Genomic DNA, 20,988 nt, shown 5'->3' with positions numbered 1-20,988 from the left:
TAATGGGTGTTGGAGAAAGCATCGGGTGACAATGGTCAGGAGAATTGAAAGACATAAGTTAACAGACACATGGACTCAGTTTCAAAGATGTTGCAAATGATCCAGTTGACTACAGGAGCCCTTGGACAGCATACACGAGAGAATAAAGGGGATGCATTTTATCATTTTCAGCTCCAAAATATGGAGCAAAGCCAAAGAAACATCATCAACTTCATAGAAAAACACTCAAAAGAAATTCTCAATGGCATAGAACAATCTATTTTATACTTTAGAATCTGAAAAGAGATTTAGCACCTGCCTCAGTAGCATGATTGTTTAGCAGCTGGCTCATTAGCAAAACAAAATGTTTGATAGATGGCAAATGTAACCCAACACAACAACCAACTTTAAAGATGAAAACACCACGATATAAATACTAGCCATACACGTATGGTACTTTTGTTTAAAAGTAAGAATAATAAACATAAGTAGATTTCAATAGGAAGCAATTGAAATGCAATTAAAGGCAGATCAAGGTAAATTCCAATCACTTTGAACAAAAAAAAAGTCATCGAGAAAATAATGAAACAAGTGAATTGACCAGACTTTTTCGATCTTGAAATTCCCCTTCTCGAGCGATTGATTTTGTATCCCTCTGCCAATGTAAACAGAAATATCTTTTTCTTAATCTGAAAGTGAGTCTGTAGCTTGTGTTTGTCCATTGTGAGTTGTTTTTTTTTTAATGGCAAGGGAATCAGGAAACAGCAATTTAGAAATTCGCAAGACGACCAACACACAATGGTCTATTGTTTTATTTCAAAAGGTATGTCAGGATGCTTAATATCCACAAGCAAATGCGAGCAGATGAAACGAGCAGATGAAACGGCTCGTTTAATGTCCCCTCCACAGTTTGGCACACACATTGATGCAGTTACCCATCTATAAAGCACTAGGTTGACTGGTTATAGTCGGATCGGGAATACAACCAACTATACAGCTCAAAGATGACAACACCACCTCTGAGAAATTCTGTCAGCTCATATTTTTTCTCATTTACTGTCTTTTAAGTATAAGAACCAATTCAATGTTTTCCTATTGGTTCCTATCCATAACTAGTTATTTAAATGGAAGAATCTTGAACCACCTTGAAACATAAAACTAGTTGGAGACCTCGATGTAGGCCAATAGTAAGGGAGTGAAACTCAAACGCAGGAAGTGGCCTTGTTGTGAAACTGTTGTCCAAAAGCTCAGTGTGGAATGTCTCGACAAATTTGCAAGCATTTCCATCAACAGAGAAAGTAATATATCTATAAAGAGATGCATAAACAGTTTTGCCTTCAAGATCATTGGAATCTCCCGCATTGAAGCCGAGTCCATGGGCCAATGACTTTTCCATTGCAGACAGGTCGGTGGTCTCTTTGACTTCTACCACCTCCTTTCTGATTTTGCACTCTCTGCTCTTTGTGTGCTTTGTTGCCGCCCCTCCCTCCCCAGGTTTCTGTAGGGAGCACGTGGTCCAACATGAACCCCTTCTGGTGTTGCTCCCAAAACACAGAATCACTGATCAACTCCACTCATTCGTTCCTCTCTTTTTTCACCTGTGGAATCAATTTCCACATTCTCTTCAATCTCATTCTTCCCATCCGATCTTCAAGACAACTGTTTACCACCATATCAGATCACCCCATGTAAGACCATGATTTTTTTTTACATCACTAACCTCCCTCCCCCAAGCCCCACCTCCTTCCAAATTTCCAGTTTTTCCTTCGTAAGAGTTTGCTTCTGTATGCATCTTGTCCACCCCATGCATCCACCCCACCCCTCATTACTCCTCTTTCCATTATTTGTCCAAGTCTTCCTCTAGTTTATCCTTCCACCCTGCTGTTGGTGTTTCCCCCCTCTTTCTATTGTTAATTTTGTTCTGTTGTGTCCAGATCCATCAGTGTTTGAGCTCTTCCACGAGCCTTGATTTTTATATACAAAAAAAACAGCTATCCTTTCAGGGCCTAGACAGCATGTTTTGGCTTTTAAGGTGTTCAAACTACAATTCTTACTGTGAGAGTAATGTATCTTGTTATCCTCATCAAAGGAGAGTGTATCGCATTTGTGTCCATTTGTGTCTGTCTGTCCGCACAGAACGTGAGTACGGGTTTTCTCTGCAACCGCTTGTCACATTGACACAAAATTTTCACCATAAGAGTGACGATTCATTGTAAAATGTTTCAATGATGATTACAATGTGACATGTCACGTGGTGTGGTAGCCATGTTGGAAAAATGGGAAAAATTTGGACTTCTGCATCTCTGAAACCGCTCCAAGGAAAAAATTGAAACTTAGCACATGGCAAGTACTCCACATGGGGAATATGAGTAATTTTTGTATGACATCAAAGGTGCCTTCATGATGACATCATAATTGCATACATCAAATGCTACAACCGAACTGTATGGAAATATTTGTGTCATCTTGGGATAAATTGGTCCACAGAAAGAAAAAAAAAAAAAGAGATGATGTCATCGGTCATGTGCTTAGGCAGCTATATTTTAAAATAAAAACCATCAAAAATCTTCTCTGAAACACCTGAACAATTCGAGGTGAAAGTTTACTGCTATGACTGCCGCCTATCCATGAGGAACAACACGATCCTACCTTTGTCATATGTCACATGGTTTGGCAGCCATATTGGATATACAGTAAAACCTTTAACCTTCTTCTTCTCCATAATGGCTGGACAGATTGAGGGCAAACTTCACACACATTTTCCCCAAGCCTTGGGGATACCATTGTGTTCATGAATAATTAATAGGTCACATGGTCTTGCAGCCATATTGGATTGAATGAAAATGTTAAAAATATATATTTTTCTTTAACCACTTCATCGATTGATGTGAAACTTCACAATTATGATCTGGTTTTGATGGGGAATATATGTTTTAAATTTCAACCTGATCGGATGCATGTTCTCGCAGCCAGAATATTTTTTTTTGAATAAGGATCACTTGGCTGTGCCTGGATGGGTTTGAGGGTAGAGGTGTAGTAGCTGAAACCAGAATCTTACCCAGGTTCCTCTTGATGACTTCGTCTTTGCTTTTTTTCTTGTTCGGATTCCTTCTGATAACTCCAAACCAGGATTGTACCAATTTGGTCTTCCATTTGATTTGAATTGAATTTATTTTAATCCCATTGTGAATTCAACAGAAAAATAATGAAAAACGTCATTGATCAGGGTCAGGTGTCCTGATCAAAGCGGGGTGCCTTGGTACCCGGTTATCACTGCCAGCAGTTATAAAGTGGCAGCTCTAATTATGTTTTATTAATCACGTAACACACCAGTACACAAACGCCACACAAAATGCACCACACAAAACTATACAAGCACCACACAAAACAAAGTCCTGGTGTGGGTCTGCAATCTCTTTTGCTCTATTTTTTGTTTATATTGTTGCCATAAAGAAACCATAATGTTCTGCTTGTACCAAGGTCCCTTCCTGTTCATAGTAGTTATTTCAAAGCACTTTCATCGATGTAAATACATTTTATGAGGAAACTGCAAGGTAAAATGACGTAACACTAACAAATGAAATATCGTAAATTGTTGTCATTTCCAGTGAAAAGGTAAACTGTCGTTAAAATTATTTTATGTGAATCTTCGCACGTTTCTGATAACAGTGAGACTCTCACAGAAATGTTGGGCAAGATTTTAAAAAAGAAAAAAAAGCAGCTGGTGTTAAGAATTGAAATTTTCTAGTCTCCTTCCGAGTTGAAAGTAATGTGCGTAGCCAACAAAATGACTGTGAGTAAGCACCCCACTAGAATGAGAGCACTTGACCTCTCAGGCATGAAGGGATTTTAGTGAGCATGCAGTTTCAGCCCCTGAAACACTGTGTCGCTATCACTCGGCATGTCCTGATGGAGCAAAGCAACTGTGACAATCGGAGATGATTCACGCTGCACTTGGCATGACAGATGCCCAGTGGTTTGGCGCGTTCAATGTAGTCAAGTTTAATCGTCATGAATTAAGTTTGAGACCGGTGTCATGAAGCTAATTAACTGATGAGGCCGTTGCTTCTAATATTCCTTTTCTTGACTCTTTGGAAGCTTTTCAGAGAGATCCACCAGTATTTGGTAACAGTTAGGGAGTTGAGTAAAAAAAATAGACTTGAATAAGCAGAAGTAATGAGCAGAAGATAAATCAAAACTTCCAGCACTTTCGAAGGGTGCGGTACAATTGAGGAAGTCTTACAAGGCCAAATCTAATTCTTTTGTAGCAGCAGTCCCAGCAGAATCTCACTGAACAGACTGTAGGATAAAACATTCGTTTCTTGTAGTATATCTCATGAAAGTCTGCTTCTAGTAAAGTTTCTGCCTTTTGTAAAATTCCACCTTCCTTGAGGTGGTCACTGACAAATTTATATATTGGATGACCTGCAAAAACCAGACCCACCAATAATGTCATGCCCAAAATATGATTAGCCAATGAGAAGCCCCTGGAAAAAAAAACATTGCACCAAAAGTCTTCATTTTCCTGTTAAATTAGGTTGAAACTGCAAAATGCACTTCACATTTTCATGTAATACACAAAACCTGAAGTTGTGGTGTTGGTTTAATGGTGAAGGTGGCTGGCTTAAGATCTGAGGGTCTTGAGTTTAAGCACGTGTCAGACTGTTGAATCAACACCCCATTGGGATGACTCAGCCTGTCATCCATCTGAGGTTGGTAAAATGAGTACTCGTGTACTGGGGTAATGACCATTCCTGTGGTGGAGTGGTGACCCATCCAGGACTGTTCTCTTTGCCAATTAAACTGCCTCAGCAGCCCTATGTGAAAGTGTGAAAGGAATGGTATTTTTGTGGGCCGGGGGTCGATGGCGAGAACGACCACTAGGTGGGGGAGGTTACGCCATCTCCCACCAACCTCCCGGAATTGTAGGCCGTTGCTCGGATAACTCCGCGAGCCGGCGGGTCGCTTAATCGACCGTGGAACGCCAATATCTCGACCGCATGGCATAGGGTTATTTTGTCTAGATCCAATGTACATAAGTCACCACGCGATCTTGGCTACTGGGGATCCAAGCCCTCGGAACGCCTGGCTGAACTGGATTCACTCTAGCAGCAGCCGTAAATTTACACCTACCGACTACCACTCTGCCACCTACCTTTCCAGCTTGATGCAGTCGAGCGGGCCTGCCCAGGACGTCCTGGCTACAATGGACCGATTACCGAGGATAAAACCCCGCCTAAACTCAGATCCGAACCATGCTGGACGGAAATGAACTAGGGACATTTCTAACAAGTTTTATTTACAATAAAAAGACAAAGGCAAGACTTAACGTGAATATGCAAACAAGAAATATTTACAATGATCCAAAACACTTATTCAGTTCTATTTACCAGACAGGCCCACACGCAGACACACACACAAATGAAAAGAAACCCAGAGTTCTTTATTGGACCCTCGCAGCCGAGGAGAGAGACAAGCTGGGGGTCAGAGTTTGGATGGGTACGTGGCCATCAGAGAAATGGGGTATTCCGTGCTGCGGCACCTTACAATGGTTTCTGGTTTGGTCCCCAGTCGCACTTGTGGGACTCGAGGTTCGTGGCAGAGCTCATGTGGTGAATGGCTGGGGTCCATGGAGGGGGGGGTCAGGGTCACTCTTCCTTTCCTTGTAGAGGGCCAACAGAGACACGTTCGCCGCCTCGACGACCTTCTGCTCAACCCTCGTGACAGCCCTCATAACAACTGCTGTAACCACCCCTTCATAACAACCTTCGTAACCCCTTCGTAACAGTCACCCCTTCGTAGATCCCACTTCAACACGTCAGGATGCGGGAAGGCAGCCGGTTGGTGGTGGATCATGACTGGGGATGGGATGGTTGTTAGATGGCTTGTTAGATGTAATAACCTAACGAAAAGAAACCGCAACACACGCCTTTGATTCTCCCACTAGACAAAAGGAAGGGGATCTGACAACCCACATACTTAACGACATAACTGACTTTTGGGACATCTGTATGTTGGATGTATATGGTTTCCAAATCCGTAACAGTATATATATATATATATATATATATATATATATATATATATATATATATATATATATATATATATATATATATATATATATATATTATTAGTATACAGAGGCTGAGACCTGTCAGTAATTTCATGAGTCTCAACGTTTGTACTGCACCAACATGCAGGAGAATGGAAGACGAAAAACAAGAGACATACAAAAACGCCAACTTATCATTTGTGGGGAAAGCTTCAAGTAGATGAATGTCTTGTGTACTTTATCATGTTGTCGCCCTCCCACCTCCTCAGATCAGTGAGAATATTTCGAAACATTTCCATCATGTCAGATGAAAAGGAGTCTTATTTTCCACAACACATCATCAATCAGTCAATAGGTGGCTCCTTAAGTTAAATGCTCATTCACCTTGATACGTTTCAAAGGATTACAGTCCTTGAGGACATTTAGATCTCCACATCTTACTGTCGTCTAATTGTCTTCCCTTTCTCTCAGTCAAGACCACATGCTTTGAATATGTTTTTCAGTTTTTATCTCCGCCACGGAAGGTGAAGGAAGTTATGTTTTTCCCCTCTCTGTCTGCATCTGGTTGTCTGTCTGTGTGCAGGATATCTCAAAAAGTTGTCAACAGATTCGGACAAAACTTGGTGGACATGTTGGGTGTGTGACAAGGAAGAATTGATTCAATTTTGGGGAACATCCGGATGCGATAATTTTTAAAGTGAATCTTCACCATTGAGAGAAAGGGCCAAAAACGATATATAGCACAATGTCTCAAAATTTTATTAGGCTCGGTATGTTTTCGTGCATCTGTCATTACGTAGCAGAGGTATGCACTCTACCAAGTGCCCTTCTAGTTTCATTCTATATTCCCTCCTCACTCCCTCATCTTTCTTTTTCTTCAGTTTTCAAACAACTGGCTTCCAGAGAACACTTACTTTTGTAATCAAGACTGTCATTACAAGATTATCATGTCAATGCAGTTGGACTCGAAACAGCATTAATGGATGGTCAGCTTGTTACAGCACTTGAGAAAGTCCAAATTGGACACGTTGTTTTATGATTTGATGTGGAGTCTGGTTTGCATTTTGTATTGCCGGAGTTGTTCGAGTTATTTTATATTCCTGCTGAAGTTCCTCCAACATTCACATTTGTACAATCGCGATGCTGACACAGTAGTAGATCGGGGGTTTTGTTTTGATGTTGTGCTATTTCCATACTGTAAATTGAAGCCTGCCAAAAGAAGGTTGTCATGAATTCTGGTGATAATTTTATCGGTTTAGTGAGTTGTTGCAAGTCACTGAAACTTACTGTCCAAGTCATTGAATTCAGAACCATAGTTGAGCATGATATTGTCACTACAGATATTTGGTGCTTCATCTGTTTCTGGTGTGGGTTGATTTATAATTACAGTTTTGTTCAAGCTGATTCAATGACGAAAATTCCAAGCATCCACAGACTATCTGAGGGACCTTTGGGAAATCTTCCAGACTGTGTGACAGTGGAACACAGTTGGCTGCGAGTAGAAAGTAGTTATCATATAACTACGTCAGTCAATTAAGGTGGGAGGAAAAGGTTGGGAAAGGTTAGGGAAACATGCCCCCTACTCAAATATATATCTCTTCTCAGTCCTTATTTTCAGTATACCTAATTGTTCATTTGAAATTTTACCAATGGCTGGAGAGACCTCTTGTGTGGACGTCCATGATACTGAACATGTAACAAGGACTGGGGACGTTTTACTGTGGGTAGATGGATGGGTGGTGTACATATTGCTCCACCTTTCCAACAGGAAAATCTTCACCTTTGATGAAGTAATGAGATGACTTATTTTGAAGAGTTGGCAGATGTTCTAAATTTTGTGGAGCTTGTACATATATAAATTACATGTAGGACAAATACATCAGTAACTAGAAGGGCACTCGGTAGAGCGCGTAACTTTGCCATGCAATGCCTGATCCACGAGAATATATCGGGCCCAATACATTTTTGAAATATCATGCTATATATCGGTTTTGGCCTTATCTCTCAATGGTGAAGATTCACTTCTTTTTTTTGTATACATTGTCGAGGCTCGTATGAGCGCTAACACACAACATACAGCAAAGGGGGCATGAGACAAGAGTGTTGGGAGAGGGAACGACAAAACAGTAGGGAACAGAGACATTTGGAGATCTGTGGAAGGGAGAGCGATGGGGTGGGGAACACGGGGTATACAAGATGGATATTACAGGGACTTTCAGGAAGGAAAGCAGGGAATTTGAAGGAGGTGGGTTTGGGGTGGATTAACTGGGGGAGAAAAGATCAAGGTTTTGGATGGGGATTGATAATAGGTGGTGGTGAACAACTGTTTTGAAGGCCTGGAGGGAAGAATGGGATTGAACAGAGTGAGGGTGTTTATTCCAAAGGCAGGAAAAAGAGGAGTGAAATAGTGAAGGTGAGCAGTGATTCGTAATTTCGGTAGTTTTACCAGAAGGGGGTTGTTGGCAGACCTTGAGCGCCCTGCAGAAATATGGTGGGGACATGTCGCAGACAGAGCGGGGGGAGAGAGACCGGAGAGGAGACGGAAGAAGACAGAAAGACCACCGACCTACTTTAAAAATTAAATAAATCTCGTATCCAGATACAGATTGAGATCTTCATCAAAATTGAATCAATTTGTCCTGTCCACACACCCAACGTGTCCCCCAAGTTTCAACAAATCCGTCCACAACCTTTTGAGATATCATGCCATATATCGATTTTGGCCCGATCTCTCGATGGTGATGAATCCCTTAAAAATTATAGTATTCGAATCCGGATCCAGATCTTCACCAAAATCCAACCATTTCGTCCTTTTCACACACCCAACCTGTCCACAAAATTTCATCTGGATCAGTCCAAAACTTTTTTGAGATATTCTACACACAGACAAACAGACAGAAAGGGGTGAAAACATTACCTCCTTCACGTTCAGTGATGGAGATAAAAAATAAGTGTACTTTTACATTAATAGCTTGGGCATTATGAGACAAAGATCAAACACATATGGGACATGACATTTGACGTGTATTCCTCATATCACGAGCCAGAGGTTCAGCTGTGAACACTGGCAGGTCAACCCAAGCGTTGTTGTTTTACTAGTTTCAGAGGATCCTCAAGGATGACACATTTCAGATTGAGGAACTGGTCAAATCTTCTTGCTTCCAGCTTAGAAGTAAAACCCTGACAAAGATGAGAGTTGATCCATCTGCACCTTTTTTTATGGTGAAACACAATATTTTATGGGTTTGTAAATGTCTTTCAGGCCAGTATAATAGCTTGGAATTATGGTGCACAGTCGGTGGTAAACATCTCTCAAGCTATGATCGGATTCCGGCAGTTCACTCAGGCTGACCAGTAGGGACTGCAGACTACCATCTCACTTCACTAATGGCCAATTCTGTTTGTGTGAAAGCCGAATGCCTCAATTATGAGTTTGTTTTTAAATCTCACATATCCAACCCCTCGCTACACCTATCCTACCTATCCTACCTATCCTCTCATACCCAACTGCTCCTGGACATTGTGTCTTTCTTACCTGAGAAAGAAGATAAGTTTTGAGTGCCCTCAACTCTGATTCTGCAACAAGCCCTGATGGCATAAATACCCCAAAAAATATTTCCCTGCCACTCTTGCATATCCTGTTTTGACTCTGTTCACCTGCGCCTTTTCTTTAGGTCACTTTCTGACAACTTGGAAATCAGCCAACACTCCTGCAATATACAAACATGGAGCAAAAACAGATCCTCTTAATGACAAGCCAAGTCACGTACTTCCAATAATAAGCAAAGTGATTTAATCTATCATCACAGTTGACATCAAAACCTTCCTTTTCTCTCATAATGTGATCTCAGGCCATTGGCTTAGATACAGACAGTCAACCCCCCCCTCCCCTTCACCATAATTATAACCTTATCCATGTGTAATCTTTCACCTGTGGAAATGCTGCTTCTGCTCTCTCAACAATGGATGAAAGCCCTTAATCATCGGCTCATGTGTCCTAAAAACCTGCTTTGTTGCTCTTGGACATTCTCTACCTGCTCTGTTCACCCAACCATTTGCCTAAGGTCATCTTACATCTGCTTGGAAGTCAACCAATATCACCACATTACCAAAAAAGTGCAAAAACGGATCCCCTTAACTACAGACCTACTGTATTAGCTTACTTACAATCATTAGAAAAGTCATGGAATCCATCATCGAAGTTGATGTGAAATCCATTCATTTCTCCAACCACTTCATCTCAGATCACCAATTCAGATCCAGACCAGGACACTCCACCTTGGACATGCTGCTTCTACTCTCTCAACAATGGATGGAGGCCCTCAATGTCAGACATGAGATTAAGACCATCTCTGAAGACATATCTCGAGCTTTCGATACAGTCTGGCCTCCTGCCTTGCTCAACAAACATTCTGCCTATGGCATGTAATGCCAACTCCACACATGGCTTATTCCATCCATCCATTGGGACCACACTCTGTGCAGAGCATTGGTGCTACCTAAGTGTTCTCCTTGGCTATTGGGCACAATCCTGGACCTGTCTCCACTCGGACACAAGATACCAGAAAGCTGGTACTCATGGCTTATTGACTTCCTCTCACAGACAAGGTGTGGCTCTCAACGGAATCCTTTAGTCTCCTCTCCCTCTAAAGGCTGGACTGCCCCCAAACCATTGCTCTGGGCCCCATTCAAATCCTAATCTTCACCAATGATCTCTCTGACTCTGAAAAACCCTCTCTGTCTCTTTGCTAATGATTCAATGCCCTGCCTTGACACACCTCATTCTTCAGACAGGCAGGCTGCAGCCTCTTCCCTCTTTTCAGACTTTGATAAAATCCAAAGCTTGTCAAACACTTGGAATACATCTTTCAATCCTGACGAATCTCGCACTCTCACTCTCGCTCTGAAAGGACTGTCTGGCATATCTTCTCATCTACATACTTTCTTAACAATCCCATTGAAGACGTTCAGTCACTGAAACGTTTGAGTCTCATTATCAGCTATATTTCTTAGGGCAATCCCCATTTCTAAGTTGGTCTCCAAAGCCAGTATCTGACTGGGTATCCTCCGTCCTTCCTTGGTACACCTGAACACTTATCCACCTACAAGGCCTTCATCAGCTTGAATGAGTACTGATTTCCCCTGTGGGATGAGGCCACTACCTCACACCATGTTCAGCTTGACTCCATGGAAACTAAAGCCTTCAAAATTATTATAATCTCCCATGAAGAATGTGAGTCAATGGGCCAATCACTTTCACTTTGCAGACAGGTCAGTAGTCTCTCTGTCTTCTATTGCCTCCTTTCTGGTTTGCACCCTCTGCTCATTGCGTCCTCTGTCAACCCCTTGTTTCTGCAGGGTGGATGTGGTCTGCCAGTAACATCCTTCTGGTGAAAGTCCCAAAATACAGGATCACTGCACACCTCCACTCATTCATTCATCTTTTCTCCCACCTGTGGAACAAACCTCCACACTCTCTTCAATAACATTTATTTCAACATGTTCACATCTATCTATAATTCCAGCAATGTGTCTGTGTCTGTGTGTCTGTGTCTGTGTCTGTCTGTCTGCGACCGCCGTTTCTCGACAACCACATCTCTGATCTGATTGAAACTTGCCAGGAATATTGCTGGGGACCCGCGGATGTGCCTTTTCAAGGTTTGATATTAATCGGACGAGCGGTTCCCAAGTTACGGCCATTTTATTGCTTTTTTCAGTGTTGGAAAGGTGTATATATCGCAGCTGAAGTGTCGTTCCACCTTATCATGCCATTTTTTCCCAATGATATCTCAGAAGAATGATAACAGCATATTAATAATAATAATAATAATAGCACAATAATTGGCAGTAATAAAAAGAATAACGTGATACAATGACCAATGTCTGTCAACCAATAACGACCAATAATGCCTGTCAACCAATGACAGGACACAGTGCTATGACGTTACAATGTTTATTTATTTATTCTTTGTTTTTTTTTTTTGCACGATTGACGTCACAATTCTTCTTCTTCTTCTTCTTCTTCGTTTGGGATGACGTCACAATCGATGCTGGGGACCTGATTATGTGCCTTTTCAAGGTTTGATATCGTTCTTCATCCGTTTCAGCCATTTCCCAAGGTTTGAAAGCTGTTTTTTCCTAAGGTTTGAATTAATTGTTCAAATTATTAATTAATCCCAAGGATTGAATTTTCCCAAGGGAAACAGTTGTTTCCCAAGGGTTTGAAAGCTGTTTTTTCCCAAGGTTTGAATTAATTGTTGTGCTTGGTCGACATTTGTGAATACATTTACAGAGAGAGGGGCGAGAGAGGAGGGGGAAGGGGGGGAGAGGAGGGCGAGAAAGGGGGGAGAGAGGGGGCAAGAGAAGAGAGGGAGAGAGGGGGGTGAGAGAGAGGGGGCATCACAATTCAAGAGAGGGGGAGAGAGGAGGGGGTAAGAGTGGGGGCGAGAGAGTGGGGGCGTCACAATTCTTCTTCTTCTTTGTTTGATATGACGTCACAATTGACGCTGGGGACCTTAGTATGTTTCCCAGGTGTTTCCCAAGTTATGGCCATTTATGATACGGTTGGTCCGATCGAATTGAAAAATGCCCCAATCCAGTCATCGTTTACGAGAGCGAAGGAACGAAGCTGCACATACTGGCACGCACCTACGGGCACGCACTAGGTGGGGGGAGAGAGGAGGGCGAGAAAGGGGGGGAGAGAGGGGCGAGAGAGGGGTGGTGAAAGAGAGGGGAGGGTGAGAGGGGGGTGAGAGAGAGAGAGGGGGTGAGAGAGAGGGCGTCACATTTCAAGAGAGGGGGAGAGAGGAAGGGGCGAGAGAGGAGGGGCGAGAGAGGAAGGTGAGACTAGGGGGGATAGAGGGGGGGTCGAGAGAGAGTGGGCGTCACAATTCTTCTTCTTCTTCGTTTGATATGACGTCACAATTGACGCTGGGGACCTGAGTATGTTTCCCAGGTGTTTCCCAAGTTATGGCCATTTATGATACGGTTGGTCCGATGTTATTGAAAAATGCCCCAATCCAGTCGTTGTTTACGAGAGCGAAGGAACGAAGCTGCACATACTGGCACGCACCTACGGTCACGCACCTACAGGCCGCACTAGTACAATAAAATTGAAGTGATTCATGATGTTTTGAAATTAAGTGGTTCTGCAACTCGTAATAGTTTGGATGTGTATGGGTGATGGCCAGTTATGCAATCAGTAGCACACATTACACAGGTTATTTTAACATTATGCCAATCCCTCTGGTGGGTGATGACATACGGTATCAGATGCTACTAGGCAAACTTCCCAAAAATAGTACTATAATAGTGCGATAGTTTCTATACAATTGCAATAAAGCAAATATTGTTGTGCCACTGCAACATGATTATCGTAAGAGGAAGCAGATTGGAGAAGGTGAGGGAGAGAAGTGTTGGTAGAGGGGTGAATAAAGGCACACGAGGTTGAGAGGATGGATGTAAGAAGAAAAGGGAGGCAAGAAGGATATATTGGACCAAAAGGTGAAAAAGGGATTTTAAATTCTGCCTGCATACATAAAATGTATCTGGCCCCGTCAATGACTTCTGTGCCTCTTCCACCCTTTCCCAAATACGAAGGAGCATCAGCTTGTATGGCAGAAAATGCATGATCTTCAGAGGTTCTCTGACCTTTTTGCTCTGTGATTGCTTTGGACATCTTTCAAACATATCAATGCACATTGCAAAAATAAATTCCTATCACCATGTGCCTGCGGCCACAATCTATCCGATCCACAACTGACTTGAAGCTTGTTTGTGTCTTTGGCCTGTCTCCTTGATTCCACTCGTACCCTTGTTTGGCTCTCATAAATTTACATTCATTTGAGGCTTGGTTATTACAGCTGCCGGGTGAGCACATCTTGTTGATCGAGAGAATAAGCTACTGAGTCTGTTGTTGTGAGTGAAGTCACAGAGAACCTCTGGGGATAATAAACCACACATAGACAGCTGACATATGCAGGGGCTATGCTCATTGTACAACATTCATTCCAAAGGACATCTGGAGATGGTGTCACTTCATACTGATGATACAAGGACGCAGCTGTCGTTATTTTTTTTGTATACATAGTCGAGGCTCGTGGAAGAGCTAGTATTAGTACTGTTGAGGTTCTGCAAAACCGTGGTCTTCTCGCCCCCGACCCCGGGTCCGTAACAGTACACTGAACAGATCAGGATACTATAGGATAAAATAAACAGTGGAGAAAGGGGGGTAACACCAACAGAAAAGTTGAAAGCCAAAATGTAGGCAGATCTGCCCAAACAATGGGTGTGGGGAGGAATGGGGAATAGGAGAGGATGCATAGGGTGGACAAGATGGATACAGAAGGAAACTCTCAGGAGGGAAAACTGGAAATTTGGAAGGAAGAGGAATTAGGGTGGGTAGGGTTGGGGGTTAACGAGGGTAGAAAATATCATGGTTTCAGATTTGAGATGATCTGAGATAATGGTAAACAGCTGTCTTGAAGATATGGAGGGAAGAATGAAATTGAAGAGAATGCGAAAGTTGGTTCAACAGGTGGGGGAAAAAAAGTAATGATTGGGAGGAGGTGAGTAATGATTCTGGATTGAGGTAGTTTCACTAGAAGGGGGTTGATGGAGGACCATGTGTGCCCTGCAGATGCCTAGGGGACAAAGCATGGAAAGATCAAGAGGGTGCAAGACCAGGAATGAGGTGGTAGAAGACAGACAGACCGCCGACCTGTCTGTGATGGCCAAGTGATAAGCCCATAGACTCAGCTTCATCACAGGAGATTCCAATAATCTTGAAGGCCTTGGTTTCCATGGCATCAAGCTGAGGAAGATGTGAGGCAGGAGAGCTAACACAGAGTGGAGAGCAGTACTCCATCAAGCTGCAGTTGAAGGCCTCATTGGTGGATTGGAGTTCAGGTGTGCCAAGGAAGTACTTTGAATGACAGAGGATGCTCAGTCGGTGGCTGACTTCAAAATCTAGTTTGTCCAAGAAAGATAATGGCTGAGAGTGAGACCCAGGAGTTTAAATAACTAAACTTCCTCAAGACGTTTGTTAAGAAAGTTGCTTGGAGGAGAGGATGGTTGCCAAACGGTCGTTTTGGAGAGAGCGAGTGAGAGTTTGAGATTTGTCAGGATTGAAAGACATATACTATGTGTTGGAACAGCTTGTGATTTCATCCAGATCTGCAGAGAGTGAAGAGGCTACTGCTTGCTGATCTGAGGGATTACAGATGGTACGGAAGAGGGTGGAGTCATCAGCAAAGAGATAAAGAGGATTTTCCAGAGAGTTAGAAAGATCATTGATGAATATCAGGAATAGGACTATGCCCAGAACACTGCCTTGGGGTACTCCAGCCTTGACAGAGAGAGGAGATGAAAGGATTTTGTTGAGAGCCATGCCTTGCCTGTGCCATGAGAGGAAGTCAGAAAGCCATGTGTGGAATTGGCCTTGAATGCCATAAGCACAGAGTTTACAGAGCAATACGAGATGCCAGACTTTATCAAAATTACGAGATATGTCCAGAGAGATGGCCCTAATCTCATGTCCGATATTGAGGGCCTCCATCCATTGTTGGGTGCGTAGAAGCAGCATGGCCTGAAAGGTGGAGCGACGTGGTCTGAAACAATTTCAAAATTTATAATCCTCAGAATGAGGAATGGCTCCTCAAATTTTTCTCATTGAGATTCCTCTCCCTGAGGAGGAAATCACTATGATTTAGAACAAAGCAACAAACTCCAATCTGATTTTTTTTTCACTTTTCAAGGTCACTTAAGAATTTATTTACGAAATTGCCCACTTCCGATAGCTTAGAGAAAGGCACATTTACGATGAATCTACATCATACCCCTCTGGGATACAAGTTGAGGTCTTGGAGCCCAATGAATACTAAACCACCATTTAAGTGTTTCTCCATTTTTTATCTGCCAATGTCTGAGGACTTTTGGAATGATATTTTGCAGAAATAATGGGAATAAAAAGTATGCGAGGTTGGCATAATTTTTTGACCTTGACCTAATTTCTAATGTCACGACCCAATTATAGACATTTTAACATTTTTCAAAATAACTCGACGAAGGCTTGCCTGATTGGAACAAAATTGCCATCACTAGAGCAAGGTACACTTCCACTTTATTTACATCATAACCCTCTGAGTTAAAGGTCAAGGTCAAATTGTGGGCTGCAATAATCTTTTGTCATTGTTCAATTTTGCTAGAGCGGAATCTCATACCTTCCAAGATGTTTTTGCATCGTAATAGTGGACCTGCACTGAAGTTGTGCACCTGATATTTGATTCATGTTCTTGACATAGTTTTTTTCGGATTGTGACCAAATTAACAAAAAAACACCTTTTTGATCATAACTTGAATAATTTTCCTCCAATTTTCATGATGTGAGCTTTATGGATAGATTGTAGCTGGAGACACATTTTTTAATTTACAGGCGATTCCTAAATGTTGAAGGTAAAGGTCATATGGTGGTCTGAAAAAAGAAAGCCATCACTGGATCGCGGGACAAGGGTAAGTCCCCGGCGATCACTAAGGGTAAGCCTTGCAGCCGGGGAGGCTTACCTTTGGCGATTGCTTTGTGATCCGAGATATCTAGTTATTTATGAACTTACATTTTACTTAACGTACTTCACATTTAGATTCAAACCTTCATCATCGACATGGTTTTACTTTGCCCTCTTTGGCACCTCTTTATGAATTGTGCCTACCTTTGCTGAATCCTGTTGCCCATGGAATAAGATGTCTAAAGTTACAATTGTTTCAATCACTTATCTCCCCCTCATCGATCATTTTTAGCATCTTTTTCTCCTGCTGTGCAAAGCAGGATTAGTGGCATGCAAAGTAAGCAAGATTCAGCATGGCATGGTTCACAGTGCAATACAAACAGGGAAATCGAGCTTGCTGCTGTCTGAAAGGCATAATGTAGCAATCATGGAATATTTTGCATTCATTCTTTCATTGCATATGCTACAGCTGACTTAATACTTCCTTGGAAGTGTCGTGTTATTCATAATGCAGCACTACTCGTTGGTACTGGAATGCAAGAGCAAAAGTGGAATAAAACAACTCAAGAGGAAATCAAGTGATATCTTCCATGTGAGGGATCTCTATTTGTTTCGAACGAAAAAGTGGAATTTCAGGATTTTTTCATTCCTTCCTGTGCACACCTCCAGCCCACATGACCCTTGCCATTCATCTGCTGACATATCCCCTCTCTACCTCCATTCCCCATCCCTCACAAACTCTTCTCCTCTTTTATTTCCTCCCAACAGCCTCCTTTCTCTTCTTTTTTTCAATTATTAATTTATTTATTTCGTATGCCATCCAACTTGTAGGAATTTCAGGATTTCGGAAGCCCTTTATTTTTTATGCCCATCCTAACTCTAACCCGAACCCGAACATACATCACTCGTAGGTCTGTACCAAAACCCAGATGCTGTGCTAGGGGTTAAGGGGATAATGGGGGATGGACTTGTGTCTACCAAAACTACCGTCTAAAGTTGCAAATAATCATCATAACAGCGAGTTTATGAATTAGACGGTAAAGAGCTATATCGTACCAGATGAGCTTCCTTTCTTACCTTAATATTTATCAAGTTGTTTTCTCAATGACATTCCTCAATCAAAACACCACCAGTTTGCTTCTATGTTTGCCTGGTGTTATTTGCCATTCCATGAATATTTTAAATGCAGGTAGTGTATTGGCAGTTATGCTATTGTATGCAGCATTTTGTATACCTGGTGTTGGCTTAATTGATAGGGTAGTGGGCTTGGGATCCAAGGGTCCTGAGTTCAAATCTTGCTTGGCTGTTGAATTAATACCAGGTGGGGTTGACTCAGCCTGTCATCCTTCCGAGGTCGACAAAATGAGTACCAGAATGCTGGTATACTGTGTTGGAGTGGCGACCCCCCCAGGATTGTGTCCAACAGTCAAGGAGACTACTTAAGCAGCACCAACACTCTGCACAGTGTATGGTCCTGATGTATGGATGTGGCATTTTGTGATATTTTTAATGCCTATTTGCGTCTTAATTAAATTGAAGAGTGTGTTGCAACTTATCGAATTGGAGTTGTAAGAAATGGAAGCATATTCTGTAGCCTATCTTAGCAGATTAAGTGTTGACTATTAGTGGCAGTTGAAATGGCTCAATTATTATGAAATTTATAATATAATAGAATCTGGAGTTATTTTTCTTGCTGATGTATTCGTGTCTTCCACAGGCCATATTTAATCAAAAGTAGTTCAATATTGCCCTGATAAATGTAATTTGGACAGAAGACCATTGCCATTCTGTAACTCACAACTCCGATATTGACCATCTCTACAACTACAGTGTATTGACAGAATGCGAAATTCAGACAGAATAAGAAACGATTTGATTCAATAAATAAATATATATATATATATATATATATATATATATATATATATATATATATATATATATATATATATATATATATATCATAAATATTTTCAAGTGTTTACTTTTTGTGCATTTGTATGTTATTGTTACGTTTGAGGGGGGGTATGCATTCAAAGGGTAATTAGGATGTTTAATTAGGTATGCCTTGCTGTTCGAGTTTACCAGGATCTCGATGTAATAAGTAGCAATTCAGTGGTGATAAGTTGTCTAGTAAATGTCCAATTCTTCAAGGGGGAAATGATAATTGTCACGTAATTAAATAGGGATATGGGATAGGGTAAGTGTGTCTGCGTAAACCCCTTTTAGTATTCTCTGGAGGCTTGCCGTGACGTCACAGGACAGTGCTGCGGATAGCTCCGCCCCGTGATCACGATTGGCGGAAGGCGACGGCGGAGGGCCAATAAACGGCTCGATTGGAAGTGACGAGGACGGGAGCATAAAAAGGTTCTGTTCGGGGTCGAAAAGGAAGAGGAAGAAGATCGGGACAGAAAAACTGTTCTGGTGGAGGCTGTTGTGCTGGGAGCGTGCTTGTTGTTGCGCTGATTCGGCCCTGGTTTCATCGTGTCTTGTAGCCTTGCTGAGCCTCGTGCCTCACCTTGGTTGGCTCTGGGGTTCTGCTGGCTCGGAGTACAGGGTCGAATGGCGGGCGGACCTGTCTCCCTCTCCTGCTCGCAATTTGGCGCCAGAACTGGTTCCCTGGCGGCTGTGAGCGGACTTGCTTCATCTGTCCATTTCTTTCAAACATAGCTGGAGGGTAAGGCGAGAGTTCGTAAGACATCAAATTCCCAGCATCATAATCACGCAGACTGTTCTGAAGACGCATAGCCCTGGAGTAAATCAGTTCTGTGTCATATACCTTTTGGTCTCCGAGCTTGATGTGTTTCTTTGACACTGCCATGGTCTTTACACATTTCTGCAGCGGCAGGTGGAATCCATCTGGCCACGTTTCCTCAAATGCCTTCATCTGATTCAGACCCAAGTGATCGGCGTTGTCAACATTAACAGTGGTGCCAGACACAACCTTGCCGCTAACTATATTCACCAGATCCTGGGGATGCAGACTCTCATCGAAGGGATTCATGCAGGTTTCCAACTTCTCATGTAAGCTGGTTCTGTCCTTGGAGTCCAAAGCGATTCGGGACTTGCTTTCCTCCTTTTGTTTTTCTGAGGATTGTGGGTGACTGGTTTGTGATCTCATGGAGTCGAGAGAGATGATGACTTTGTTGCAGGCAGTTAGGCTGTGGGCCCATGTTTTGATGGTCTCTGGCTTCAGGGTCAGTCCAACTATTCCACTCTTGCCTTTTCCATAGCGCATATACATAGTTTCTATGGCCATGTCGGACCAGATGCCATTGAAGATTCCACACTTGAGATGCATGACATGTTCACCTTTAAGGAAGTGATATGCCACTTCTTGGGGCAGCTTCTCCATGGTGCACAAGTAATATAACCCATATCTGGCATAATTGAAGTGGCCTGCAGCAAAGAAGAGTGGAACCATCTCACGTACTGTAGCTAGATGGATTGACCAATCACCTTCCCGTTCAGCTCGTACGTATTTCATTACTGTGAATACGGGATTTATGAGGCATGTAACCCAGAGCCTGGCTGTACATGATTCCTTGGAGATATCACCTTATATCTTCATCAAGCCAGCCATGCTGGTCAAGCTGCTGTGAGTTGTGAATACTGGCTGGAGTAGTTCTTCAGTTAGTAGCCTGAGTGCTCGCACATTGTCAGGAAACTTTTTTCCACTGAGCATTTTCAGGACTCCAGCGAATGTGGATTCAAGTACCTGCACAATACCACTCTCAGCCATAAGACTACCGATACACCCCACATAGCTCATGAGTAGATGCATACCGCCCAGACGTAGATACACATGACTAAATCTGGCTAGATTCTCCCATGACAAGTGGACAGCTACTTTATATAGCTGTTGATCAGCAGTGAACACCACAAAAGTCTGTCCGGTCTTTTCTGTAACAGCTTTTGCCTTGATTACTGCAGCCATCATAGTTGAGGGGCTGGCTGGAGGACTGTCTATGAGAGGTAAGAAGTTGACTTTTGTCTTCGCCTGTTCAGTATGTCCCTGTTCCCTACAGATCCTGGAATTGTAGCATTTATACTCTGGGCAGTCAGGTAACCTGATGACATCTGTGATGAACTTGTAGTCTAAATCCATAGCTCGATTCACTGAAACGGCTTCATTTCTTGTTAGATCAGGACATTCAGGATGAACTGACAATGGGATGTCAGGCATGGCAGGTTTCTTGTCACCCACATAGTGTGAAGCTAAGTTGCTCTCGTCTTTATCGTCATCATTCATATCGATATGCTTGTGCTTGTGCTTGTGGGACAGTCGTGGTACGGTGTCTTCCTCTATCTCATTGTTTCTGGAGGGTTGAGTTACGATCATCGCTCGTGAATGGGTAGACAATTTCCCATTTGGAAAATGAATATCGGTGTCGAAATTGTCAGCAATGACTTGTATGAGTCCATCCTGGTGATTAGCAATACCATGAGACT

The 20,988-nt window shown here is 42.4% G+C and overlaps 1 long non-coding RNA gene across 1 annotated transcript in view; it reads left to right on the top strand.

Moving 5' to 3' along the window:
- Positions 1 to 20,988, top strand: part of LOC147032093 (uncharacterized) — a 34,336-nt gene continuing 13,348 nt past the window's right edge. The window contains exon 1 of the long non-coding RNA XR_015055030.1: positions 1 to 1,667. This is a non-coding gene — a long non-coding RNA (uncharacterized LOC147032093). The remainder of the gene's footprint in view (positions 1,668 to 20,988) is intronic.

Source organism: Eptatretus burgeri, chromosome 2 (genome assembly GCF_056783735.1).
Source record: "Eptatretus burgeri isolate ZD-2024b chromosome 2, Ebu_testis_v1, whole genome shotgun sequence".
Lineage (NCBI taxonomy): Eukaryota > Metazoa > Chordata > Myxini > Myxiniformes > Myxinidae > Eptatretus > Eptatretus burgeri.
This window is presented reverse-complemented; position numbering and strand designations above follow the sequence as displayed.